The sequence below is a fragment of the Bicyclus anynana genome, chromosome 16 (assembly GCF_947172395.1).
Source record: "Bicyclus anynana chromosome 16, ilBicAnyn1.1, whole genome shotgun sequence".
Classification (NCBI taxonomy): domain Eukaryota; kingdom Metazoa; phylum Arthropoda; class Insecta; order Lepidoptera; family Nymphalidae; genus Bicyclus; species Bicyclus anynana.
In genome coordinates, this window is record NC_069098.1 from 6,030,086 (window position 1) to 6,043,891 (window position 13,806).

Genomic DNA, 13,806 nt, shown 5'->3' on the forward strand with positions numbered 1-13,806 from the left:
GCACACTCACCAAAGTTAAGTGACAACTGATGGCTTGATAGTTATACATTTATATAGAAAACTTATTCTGTGATGAAAACCCATCCAAAAATCATCATCATCATCATCACATCAGCCGATGGACGTCCACTGCAGGACATAGGCATTTTAGGGGGGGGGGGGGTTTGGGGGGTTGGTGTTGGTCGACCAAAAATTATACCAAATCATAAAAACGTTTTTGAGAAAATCGGGGACATACAAAACGGGTTTATTTTTTGTAGTCGATTAAATACAATTTCTCCTTCAAAGTATGTAGGCAACAACTAAAAGCAAACAGCGAAATTTTCCAACCTGGCTGCTCGTAAATATTTTTCAGATGTAAATATAATTCGAAGGCTTTGATGGCTATTAACGCTTCATGAAGATTCGATAACTCGATAACTTTTTCGATTACCGAAGTAATAAATATAATATTTCTCTGAGTTACGGTACTTTAATACCTGTCCTATATCAAGTTTTTATTTATTCTATACTTGGACATAGTCAACGGGTTTGCTCATGTAAATATTATTTTTTAAAATTAAGATAAATATAAATATATATTTATATTTATCTTAATTTTGGTTGCCAGTCCGTGATTTCACTCGTGGCGGCACCACGAGTGAAATCACGGACTGGCAACCACTAGTAGCAGGGTTAAAGGCCCCTTTTACAGTATACTAATACTCCCCTTCTCCACTCGTGTTGCATCCAAGTAACTAACAATGCAATGTTATTATTATAAAGGCCTCACTATACGGATAACTGACTCACCCAACTCTCTTACTCACTGCTAAACTGACTATATCCAGCTTAAGCCTATAACCACGTTCAACTACATAAACTTAAGAGCGGCGAGCTCTCTCCGAGATAGTCTACTGACAGATGTCCTCAGACAAAAAACTGACAGATAGACGACACGTACTTTAACATTTCTAACAGATATCGCTATCAAAATAGTTACTCTGATTAATGTAAGATGGCGTGGCAAGTGCGTGTCGGGCCACGTGCAGTGTAGGGTTTCGTACATTAAATTAGTACTTTAAACTCTTATTTAAGGCACAAAAATACCGATAGCATAATACCCCACACTATGGAATTGAAGATTAAAAATCATCCTCACTTTGCATGTAGGGAAGAAACCTCGAAATAAGTAATATTCTCTGCGCTAAACCGCGGATACGGACGGACAGGCAGACAGATGGACATGGCGATACTAAGGGTTCCTTGTGGGCTACGTACGGAACCCTAATAAAAAATATGATCTTAGATAATACTTTTATTGACATAGACTGATGACAAATATTAGGTAACTATTCCATAATAAATTGAAATTCTGTTGGTGCATGAATGTCTATGATTAATTCCCGAAATGAATAAAGTAACTTACTCTACAATATTACTTTTTGAAACTAAATATTCATCAACTTTTAAGTAATTATATACTTAATACAAAAAATATATAATATTTAATATTATAAACGGGATCCGTAATATCAGATTTCGGAATGGGCGTAGCTCGCTTGTTACCCTAATTTTGTTTCCAACTACCTATTTTATTGTTTTAAACATTGCTAATTACATTTTAGTAAAATAATACAAAGGCCAAGGTAAATGTAATCAATCTTAATTTGTAAAAAGTGGTAGGCTGTGGTAAAAACTCCCTAACGGAAACTGAACGGAAACTGTTAGATTGGGCGGGCTCGAGCTATCATTAATACCAATTATTATCTATTACAAAATGTAGATGACACACTATTAGACTACAAGTCATGGCTTTCGACCCCTGCGCTAGAAATATGTACGGCGTTTACGAGTATAGTATTTCTATATGTGTACAAAAGGAATTACACAAATTCCGTACAGTAATAAATGACCTATAATGCGTCTGCAACTGTCGACGAATTAAAAATTTGTACTAACTTCCTGTAAACTGTAACTGTCAATTTTTATCAAGGGCTTGTAGTCTATATTGCGTATGTTTTTACTCGATTATCAAAGGTGGGTTGTGTTTTTTGACATCCACCAATGATCATAAATCGTTTGACATGTTTTTCATGTACTACATTTGTGTCAGTTATGCGAGTGATTTTTATAAAGATTTTTATTAAATATTTCAGGTTTCTAAGAATTTTCTCTCTCCGCGGTTTGAGGGTATCAATTAGGATTTCCCTCACTTTAAAAATATGGTGCATTTGCCACTTTGATCTATTGGAGTAGTACTATGATGAAATTACCAAGTAAAGCTTCCTTCCCATATCCCCATCATTAACAACCCATATTCGGCTCACATTTTCAACACATCAAGTCTCCCCTCAGAATAGGAGGGCTTGGCTAATAGTCCAACACGCTCGCCCAATGCGGATTGGCAGACTTCACAAATGCAGAGAATTAAGAAAATTCTCAGGTATGCAGGTTTCCTCACAACGTTTTTACTTCACTGTTTGAGACACGTGATATTTAATTGCAAATGCACTCAAATGAAAAGTTGTGCCCCGGACCGGATTCGAACCCACACCCTCCGGAAGCGGAGGCAGGGGTCATATCCACTGGGCTATTTAGGGTCTCACCTTGAATGGCAAAGTAATTTCCCTAAATTTACAATTCCCGACAACGATAACCATCACTCATGACATTTATGTGTCCAATAAAAGTCATATCACCAACCATATTCTAATGATAATCGTATTCCTTTTAGTCCGACCCTTGTCCTATTTTCCAGGGTGTGCCATAATAGAAACGAATGAAAAACGTAAGTATTGTGTACCTTTATATTTACGTATATACCTTCTCGGTAATACGTTCTACCTGAAGAAGGGTAAGTTTCAAGCTTGAATACCAAGTAATACTTTATTGAATACGTAAATAAAAATAATGGTTTTTAAAACAAATCGAGGTTTATAATATCAATATCAGACGCCTGTGACTGCGTCTGCCCTTAAACCTCTTTAATCCGGCCCTGTCGGAAAATCCGTTTGGATTTTTACTAACTATTAACGCTAAGCAGTTTTGTTAGATAATACTTTTTTTTTAAAAGAGATTGATAGCAGTATGAATCTTTTCATATTCTTCTAAACATGCTTCGGTAGACTAATCAGATAATTCCTAAATAAGTATACATCTATAGGATACGATATATTTTATTCCGGCCTCTCTATGTTAACGGTTTCATGTTTTAGATTAAATTAGTTTGTAGACTTTTTTCCATAATATTCTTGGATCTTATTATTTTTTTTTATTATATTAAACTTATATTCTCAATCAATTTAATATTTAAGTTACTAGTAATGCCAATTAAACAGTGTAACTAACTTTCTATACAGTGGCGTGCATAAGGTTTTTAGTTAGGGTATGCACTATAAGTAAAAATTGGAAAATTCCTTGTCCAAACACTATGTAATCTGTGAATATAGGTTTGTATTGAGTCTTAGAGTAGGCAGTGCCTTTTTGCATCTATGAAGCGCACGCTATTCTATATTATAAGAATAAAAAATAGACAATCTCTAGTGTTTTTTGCTCTTTTGCGTCTCTCAGTCAAAGTTGTGTTTGATTCTTTTATATTTGGATCCATCATTCCATCGCATGAATAGGCTATGAAACAAAAATAATACAAATAGTACCAAACAGCCTGATACTGGCTTAATTAAATTCTTGGCCTGACTCCCTCGCCAATACAGCGAACGTGAGCGTAGAAAGGCCAGTCTTAAAACAACAACCAGAAAATACTCATATAAGCTCTTCATCATCCGAAACGAGAAGGTACTTGTGTTACGTGTATCAAGCAACACGTTTAGGAGAAGACATGTTATTATGAACGACTAGCGTCCGCTAGTTGTTCATAAAAACATGTCTTCTCCTAGTTGTTGTGTTGTAGTTGTTCATAAAAACATGTCTTCTCAGGCCAAGAATTTAATTAAGCCAGTATCAGGCTGTTTGGTACTATTTGTATTATTTTTGTTTCATAGCCTATTCATGCGATGGAATGATGGATCCAAATATAAAAGGATCAAACACAACTTTGATGAAGAATAATTGTATTAAGTTTCGTTAAAATTCGTCGAGTAGTTTTTGTTTCTATAAGGGACATAAAAACAGCTAGACAGACAAAAAACTACTGATTGCATTTTTGGCATCAGTATCGATCACTAATCACCCTTGATAGTTATTTTGGAAATATATTTCATGTACAAAATTGACCTCTCTACAGATTTATTATAAGTATAGATTTACTACATTGAAATAATAAATCAGAAACTCGGTCATACTCCGACGTTGTATGTTTTAGCCGTGTTTTAAAATAATTTAATTACTTTTAAATAATTTAACCTTTTAGTTACGAGTAAACACTCTCAGACTTACTTTAATTGTCATCATTACATCACCTTAATGTTGAAAATTAATAACTTTATTGACAAGCTTTCTGTGTTTGATTAAAAAAAAAAGTCGCTAATACCGTAATTTCCACGTTAAGTGCCATGCAGTTGCTGTACTAGCATGCCAACGTCGAAAGGGGCAACATAATTATATTCAAAAATTTTCACGCACGGGACCCTAAGTCGCCCAAGTGGTTCTGTTCTTTCGGATACTTTGGTAAATAACCAGAACCGAAGCATACTACAGTATACCACAGCTAATATAGAAAATTCTTTAATTGAAACTGGAAATAGAAACAAGGGCCTTCCATAATTATGATCCATCCTTCCACTGATAAATCGACATAATATATCACAAATTAAATTTTTTGACCCCGTGGTCTTGTACGATGTAAATAACGTTTTTCCTAGGCATTAAGCACCTTGCTCGTTGTTTCTGACGTATGGTAAATAAGAAAAACGCTTCACGATAAAACATCGAGATTGTTCGCAATTTGCAGACGTCGTCATGAATCTCTCGGGTGACATCAAGACCTTATTGAGACGTAAAAATGATTGAAATTAAGTGTTTTGCCTTCACCAAATTTTTCATAATGTTTTTCATCTTGGTCCAATAAAATAGATGACAATGGAAGTTAAAAAAATGAGTTATCGTAAATTAAAAAAAAGCTCTATGTAGAATGTTAAGCCGGGTTTATATTTGTCAGACGTGTCGTGTTGTGACGCATCAGAATAGAATCGGTATCATACTTTTTGTATGCGGCAAATCAGAAGGCCTCACGTCATCTCACAACAAATAAGTGTTAAGGTATGATACCGATTCTGATCTGATGCGTCGCGAAACGACACGTCAGACAAATTTAAATCTGGCTTTAATATGTTCAAAAAAAATACGTAAAAATATATTTATCTACACTTCGGTTAAATGAAGAAAAATTTCAATTCTTAATATTAGGTATAATGAAAGAATAATAGTAAAGATTTTGTACGTTTATCTTTCATACGTTCCTAAACGTATACTTGATGTAATGTAGCTTTAAAACTATTCTCTCTGTAGAATTGTAGTTAGAATAGTTTCCCCATCATGAGAAGCCTTCTAAATAATTTTCGTTGTAATTACAAAAATGAAGACTACGTACGATAAACTCCCTTACTTCATAGTTAGGTAATCATTGAAAAACAATTTTATAAAGTACTTTTTATGTAAGTATAAATCGGCGGAGCAGACTAAATACTACTTATGATAAAGGGGGACATACTAAAGTACACTTCTGATAACGGAGAAGCCGTAGCCTCAGAGCAGGTTCTATGCTTTACGTGTCAAGGATGGCAGATACACAAAGTAACACTATCGATCATTACCAGAAAGACCACTTAACTTTCTAATACAGTTCTACCCTCTAACTACAATATTGATCAAGTACAGCGCTGATACTATCAGATGTAAACCAGTATTAACTATCATAGGGCAGGTAGTCAAGCACCAGCGGATCTCAGACTTGCAACTGATGGCAGTAGGGTTTGAGGGGCCCCTTTACGACTAGTGAATGTTCCCCATCTCCGCTCGTGTTGGCTCCCAGCTAAGTAACTAGCCGCACCGGACGATAACTCACTCACTTACTATATTCGCTGACTCACTACTCAACCTACACATCTCTATCACTATTTCAATATGCTTAAACTAATGGAAGACGACTATCCATTTCAAACCCCCGCGATTACAACTGAACTACTCAACTAGCAGGCTACAATTGGGGTAGGGTGCCCCCACTCTGTAAAGCGTACCGCCTACGCGCCATTTGAACTATGGACAATGCTATTGGACGAGAGTCACGTGATCAATCTTTCAGTCTTATTTATTTAAACAGTAAATAATTAAATTCCAATTACATGAAAACCTGATTCTAATATTATCACAATAATTGGGCGATCAAATAACTCACTCGCCGACAAATACTTAAGATTTGAATGATCTAAATTTTACACAGTGTAGGTTGGCTTTATAAAATGATTGAGCTTATTTAAATTGTTTTCTACCCACGAACTAACTTTCAAAGTTTGTTAGCGTTGTTGTGTGTAAACTAGCTTTATCCATTATACAGTGTTTTAAGTGTTATTAGTGTTTAACGACGTCTAGTCCGCTTCATATTTCTCAAGTTTATGTAATTTTAGTAACCGATGAAAGGTTTTGTTCAATATCAAACTGTCTGAGGGATTGAGGTTACATCGTTATTGATTAATCAATAACGAGTGACCTCTACGCGAGCTTCTTGATGTGTATTGATTATTGATAATGTATTGATTATGGTATATTGATGATGAGCCTGCTCGCGACTTCGTCCACGTGAAATTTAGTTTTTCACATATCCCTCGGGAATCATGGATTTTTCCCGAATGAAAAGTAGCCGATGTGTTTAATCAAGAGTAAAATCTATTTCCATTCCAAATTTCAGCCAAATCGGTTCAGTAGATGCGGCGTTAAAGAGTAACAAACATACATACAAACTTTCGCGTTTATAATATTAGTAGGATATTACTGTAATAGAGCGAAAAAGACTAATGTTGAACTTACGTTATCGAGTTATAAATAGACAATTAGAAACGACCTTCACCCATTTGTTTCATGGATGAAAAGTCTTATAAATCAACATGAGGATGTTAAAAAACCTGTTGCGAGTAGGTTACCAAAAAACTCCTAACCAAACTATCATGATGATAGTTAATAATGACCAAGAGCTTTTGAGGTAACTTACTCGCAACATATTTTCTAACATCCTAATTTTGATATAAAACACTTTTCATCCGTTAAACAAATGGGTAAAGGTCGTTTCTAACACCGATCTGTAGGTTGCTGGGCTATAAACTTGTCAGTTACACGAGAAATTTAATATGTCTTCTAAGGAGACAACACCTCAAATCATATATATTAACATAAAAGCGAACAAAGTAAACCAACCATAGTTAATATGTTATCATTAATAATAGTTAATAATGGTTAATAATGACCAAGAGCTTTTGAGGTAACTTTACCTCAGAAGCTCTTGGTCTCTCATGGATATAAAACACTTTTCATCCATTAAACAAATGGGTGAAGGTCGTTTCTAATACGGATCTATAAGCTTACGCGCTATAAACTTGTCAGTCACACGAGAATTTTAATATGTCTTTTATGGAGACAACACCTCAAATCATGTATATTAACATAAAAGCGAACAAAGTAAACCAACCATAATTGATATATTATCATGATACAATAAGCGTGTATTAGATCGGATGTGACCCGAATACACCTCAGCGGCTGAACAAATAGGCAGGAAAGTTGGGAATCTTTTGAAGAGAAAATTAGTTTGCGAAAAGATTTTCCCCCTTAGGGTGGCATCACACTCTCTAACAAGACATACATAACTTAAGACAGTTTTTTCATAGCACTTTATGATATAACATGTAACATTATAGCTATAAATAAAAAAAATTGCCGTCAGAGGAAAATCACTGAAAACTGTCAAGAAGTTATGAATTACTTTTGAGTCAGAAATTCTTTTGATCATTAGAAGTTGGCACAACCGCGTACATCGGAGAGTATGCTAAGCCGTCGGTTTTGCAACTATTTTATAAGACAAAACATGAATTTGTACAAACTGAAAGGAGATTTTTTTTTAAAAAGAATATTAAAAGAATATTTGCTATATTTTATATAATATGACCAATATTCCTATTCCCCTCCAACTAGTTTTTTGTTTTATTTTTTTAAAAGGATATTTGCCATTTTTTTTATAATATGACCAATATTCGCATTCCCCTCCAACTAGTTAGGAAAGACTGCTAGGAGTGGGTACGACAATAGACCAACGGGGCGGGGATCGAACCACCACCCCTCGGTTATGAGTCCGACCGCTCTTACCGTTGAGCTATTGAGGCTTGTGGGGAGTAGTGGTTGAAGAATTTAAACCCACGTCTTACTAGACACAGGCATAAGTTAGTTATTTATGTCTCCAAAGACTAAAAAAATCTTTTATAGGATTTGGTGTACCTACTCTTCTATAACAAGATCCCCAAGACAGTGATGGACCTGCCAATGCATAACTTTAAGGAATGTGTTACACTATTGATGAGTTCCTTAATGACAAAATTGCTTTGGATCATCATTGGATCAGCATCCACCTTCACACAAGAAGTAAAACTTGAAATTGTTATATTGGTATCAATTATTGTAAATTTTATTACTCTATGTTTTTTTTTTTAATTTGAGCAGCAGTTGCGTTTCTTGCCGGATTTATTCAGCAGAAGTTGCCTTCCAAAAATACCCTTCCTTTTTTTAAATAACGCGTCCAAGTCGGTATTTGCTTTACAAGATACTCTACGATGACACATGTAATACAGACACACACACGATGTTTATCTTGTAACACCTCATTTAAAAAACCAGTAAAACCACAAACGTAAAAAACCATTATTATCAAAAGTTCTTTATTTGTCATAATCGTAAACAATATCAATTCAAAATAATTTATCTAACATTAATTTAACAATAATTTATTTTCCTTATAAATATAATGGAGTATATTCTTGAGACACTCTGTGGAGTGTAGTCTTGAGAAACTGAATCTCGGGTCTAGTGCGCAATTTTTTATACAACTACGCTGAGATTCAATAAATGAAATAAATGGATGATGTCTAGGTTTGAATATAAATATTGATTTTTATGAGACATTCGGGTAACTAAGCTTATTATTAACTAATTAATATGTAAAAAACAAAGATTTTTTCACATGAAGACTGGATGTTTGCAAAGTAAATAAGATTATAAAATTTCAAAATCTACTAAAATTCTTTTATCGTAATTAGATGAAAATTTATAAATTTTTCAATATACGAACTATAAACATAAAACGCACAAATAATTAAAGATATTTGTAATTTTGTTTGAACGCTCATACAAATCTAACAATCAGCGAATCAACGACGTCATTAATTCGTGTCATTTTGTATGGAGCGTTTATCAGGGATCCGCAGTAGTGCCGCAAATCTGACCCTTTAAATCCCTATAGCTCTGAAAGTAATGATCGCAGATATCCTGTTACTTTTAGAAAATTTCTTTACTATTAACATACTCGTAGTTTATATACAATTGAAAATGTCGTCATCATCCCTATATGAGAATACTCAAACCAAAGTAGTCAAGAAACTCAAGAATTCTCAGATTTAGATCAAGTATAGTGCGCAAATAGCCTTAAGGAAATAAGAGTCCGCCTGTTGAGCTTGCTATACGGCAACTTGGCTTGTTATATTTTTAGACCGATTTTTTTACCGGCAAAGACGTACCGCCAAGCGATTTAGCGTTCCGGTATGATGTCGTGTAGAAACCGAAAGGAGTGTGGATTTTCATCCTCCTCCTAACAAGTTAGCCCGTTTCCATCTTAGACTGCATCATCACTTACCATCAGGTGAGATTGTAGTCAAGGGCTAACTTGTAACGAATAAAAAAAAAAATTAGACACCGTGTGAAGTAACCTTAAGTGCCCTTTAGACGTGCCTGTGTACTTTGTGGTACTTGGCTTTTATTAATATGGTGAAAGTGCATGCTATTATGTAAATAAGATATCCATGAGCACAGTAGGGATCTATATTTAGTAAGACACTGTACGGCATCTAAGTGTGTCCAAAATATTTATGCAATGAATATATTTTTTGCGCCCTGAGACAATTTTTAAGAAATATTTAAGAAGCCCAAGTTATTTAAGTTTGTCAGCTCACGTTCCTGCCATAATTTGTTATCCTCCTCCTCTTATCCATCCTCTTTCATCCAATTGTTTGTTTGATTGAACGCGCTAATCTCAGAAACTACTGGTTCGATTTGAAAAATTCTTTCAGTGTTAGATACCCCGGGAACAGGAACCACGCAGGTGAAATCGCGCGGCGTCAGCTAGTATTATGTAATTTTAGCAAAGGTACTTATATCATAAAATTCCCAATTTAAAATATCCGGAAATTAATTTACCCTTAGATATAACGCCTTTACGGAAATTATTATTTAATTATGAAACATTTAATAATAACAAAAATTTATTAATTTTGAAACACCTTTCGCATTCATCCTTTCGCCTAGCAAACAACTAACTAGATTAATTTCACAACTTCTATCAGAATTCCAATTACAAGTTTCCAGTGACATTGAAACGACATCACAAACACTCATTTAGAATTGTAACTGATGGATAAGGGAAGTAAACAGGAATTTGGAGTGGGAGTTTACATTTCAAGTTGTCTGTAATTTTATATGACTGACATTGTGAGTGCTCTTGTAAATTGAACTCAAATTTGGGTATGGAATTTACATTTATTCGGCCCAAGTAATATTCGTTTTCTATCATCACCGTTCGTTTCTTTCATATTCGTGATAAGGGCGGGTTCAGACTAGCGTTTATACGCGCGTATAAGCTCCTTTTTGGAAGCGTCCAAATGTACGTCGACACACTTATTAGTTTAAGATCATCATCTGGCCTATTTCCTATTTTAGTCTTTATTATCAACGTAATAAAATAAACAATATACCAATTGACAAAATGTCATCTACATACTATAATACAAAATACAAATATCATCCGGTGCTTACTGGTGGATATAATATAGTATGTAGTTTTGTCAATTGATTTGTTGTGTATTTGATATGTTGATAATAAAGACCAAAATAGCGAATAGGCCAGCAGAAACCATGTTGATACTAACTCATCGCTACCGGTTCGAGCAAACTCGCTTACCCGAGTCAGCAGGGCTTTTCCGTATCGATTTTTATTAATTAATCATTAGTATCGAATTTACCTCAATATCTCTCCGTCTACTATAGAAGGAGAAAGATAGAGGTGAATTTGAAACTCGCACTTGTGAATTATACAAAACATGGTTACAGAATAGCCCTCCTGGTTTTATAAAGCGAGAAATATAACGCATGTATGCGTGTATAACTATCGTAAACGCGCGACAAAAAAGTGACTGAAACCGATCTTAAGGTACTTACAAAGTAGGTATTTTCCACTATATAATTAAAGGTATTTAGGCTACTAGATGGCGCCGCGCGGTTTCACCTGCGTGGTTCCCGTTCCCGTAGGAATACGGGGATAAAATATAGCCTATAGCCTTTTTCGATAAATGGGCTATCTAAAACTGAAAGAATTTTTCAAATCGGACCAGTAGTTCTTGAGATTAGCGCGTTCAATCAAACAAACAAACTCTTCAGCTTTATAATATTAGTATAGATTCAGACTAAGGTGCGTTTGGAACCCTGATACCTTTTAGACTACGCTTACCAATTTATTATCTCTGTAGTTTAACCATACTAATAAATAAATGAGAGATAATAAAAAAAAAAACGTGATAGTATGTCTGTCTATTTACAAAGTGTCTAATAAACAAAATTACATTCGCGTTCAAATTATTTGTCCCATTTCTCTAAATGGGTTTAATTAAACTTAATTATTTTATTTAACTAAAGACAGTCTCAAGCTTTATGCTCAAGTAAAGTTTAACGAGATTTACATAAATTCTTTATTTTATTTATCATAGTCATCCAAGCCTTTTGTATGAACAGGCGGCGTTGCATTATATGCATAATCTGCAAAAATGCTACGCTTTAATTAAACTGAGCCCGAGGGTAGTTTCTAATTATATTGCCGGGGCTTTAACGATTAATGTGTCTCTATAATAAGCTCTCATTTATTATGGGGTTATGAATATAAGATACAGTAGGTAAGAAGAGAATAAGAAATTTTCTTTTTAATTTATCAAAATTAAAAAAATTCTTATGCTCTTCGTCCGCTAATTACTTTTTATTTAATTTAATTGATAGTAATTGGCGATAATGCCAATGTACTACTACTATTTTCTGTGACAACATCCCGAATAACAGGGTAACAAGATACAGTTGTAATAACGTGTTAAAAGCCTACTAAAACCTACTATGTTAAAAGTAATTGCCAATAAACGAATTTTGATATCATTGCTTGAACAGTTTTTTTTTATATATTGTTAGAGTTTGGCTAATGAAAGTAGAGACTGAAATCACCCGCCAAAAACGAATCACTACTTTAGTAATTGCTTACCGCAAATGTTAGCCGAGCAAATTAATATTGGGGGAAAAATAATTGTTTATAGTAAACGAAATAAATAGGTTTTTCTGTTGGAATTAATTTAGCCGGCGGCGGTCAAACGGAACGGTGACTGTTGACTCACGACTCTTGAGAGAAATAACGTGAAAATAATATTTTCTTCATTTCTTTCAAAATTGATAAGTCAATTCATAGGAGCAATTTTTCTGAGGTAATGTTTCTTACTTTCTTTTGCTGTTTGCTGAATACATTTTAAAAGAAAAATGAAACTCGAATACTAACTTTTTGACAAGACTGTTCATTAAATTATTTTTCAGTTATAACTTATAAGTTGCTTTATGGTCAAAAGATATTTTTTGACTTACTTTATAAGAATTTAGTAATTATTTTATATTTTTTCAATTCCTTTAAAATTTAAAATAAGCCTACAAATATATAAAAATGTCCGGTAAATTAATTAGTTTATATTCATATAATTAACTAAACATACCTACAGCTAAAACAGAAATTTATGAGCGAAACTAAGAGTTTATGCAAACTCAATTTTTTTTTAAATAATATATTAACAAGAAAAAGAACTTTATCGAATCTCCCCTATATTTCGAGTCCAAAATATTAATTTTTAATAAACCTGCGACTGTATTTCTTATAAAAAAATGGTCGCTTAGAATGTGATGATGTAAATAAATAAAAAAATAGCATAATCATAGGAAGATCGAAAAGGGCTCAATCATCCTATCTTACCATATCATATGTTAACTAACGTTCTTGTATAATGGCATTTGAAAGCCTTCAAATCTATACTAATATCATAAAGCTGAAGAGTTTGTTTGTTTGATTTAACGCGCTAATATTAAGAACTACTGGTCTGATTGGAAAAATTCTTTCAGTGTTAGATAGCCCATTTATCGAGGAAAGCTATAAGCTATATATTATCCTCGTATTCCTACGGGAACGGTAACCACGTGGGTGAAACCGCGCGGCAGCATCTAGTCTTACCATATAAGTAAATCAACGTTCTTGTATCATGGCATTTGAAAAGCCTTAAAATCTTTACTAATATTATAATTATAAGAAAAGTTTGTTTGTTTGTTTGCTTGAACGCGCAAATCTCAGGAACTACTGGTCCGATTTGAAAAAATCTTTCAGTGTTAGATAGCCCATTTATCGAGGAAGGCTATAGGCTATATATTACCCCTGTATTCTTACGGGAACGAGTACCACGCGGGTGAAACCGCGTGGCGTCAGCTATATAATATAACTTCAAACATAAGTTACACTAAAATTGTTTTCTCATGATAATTAAAAACATG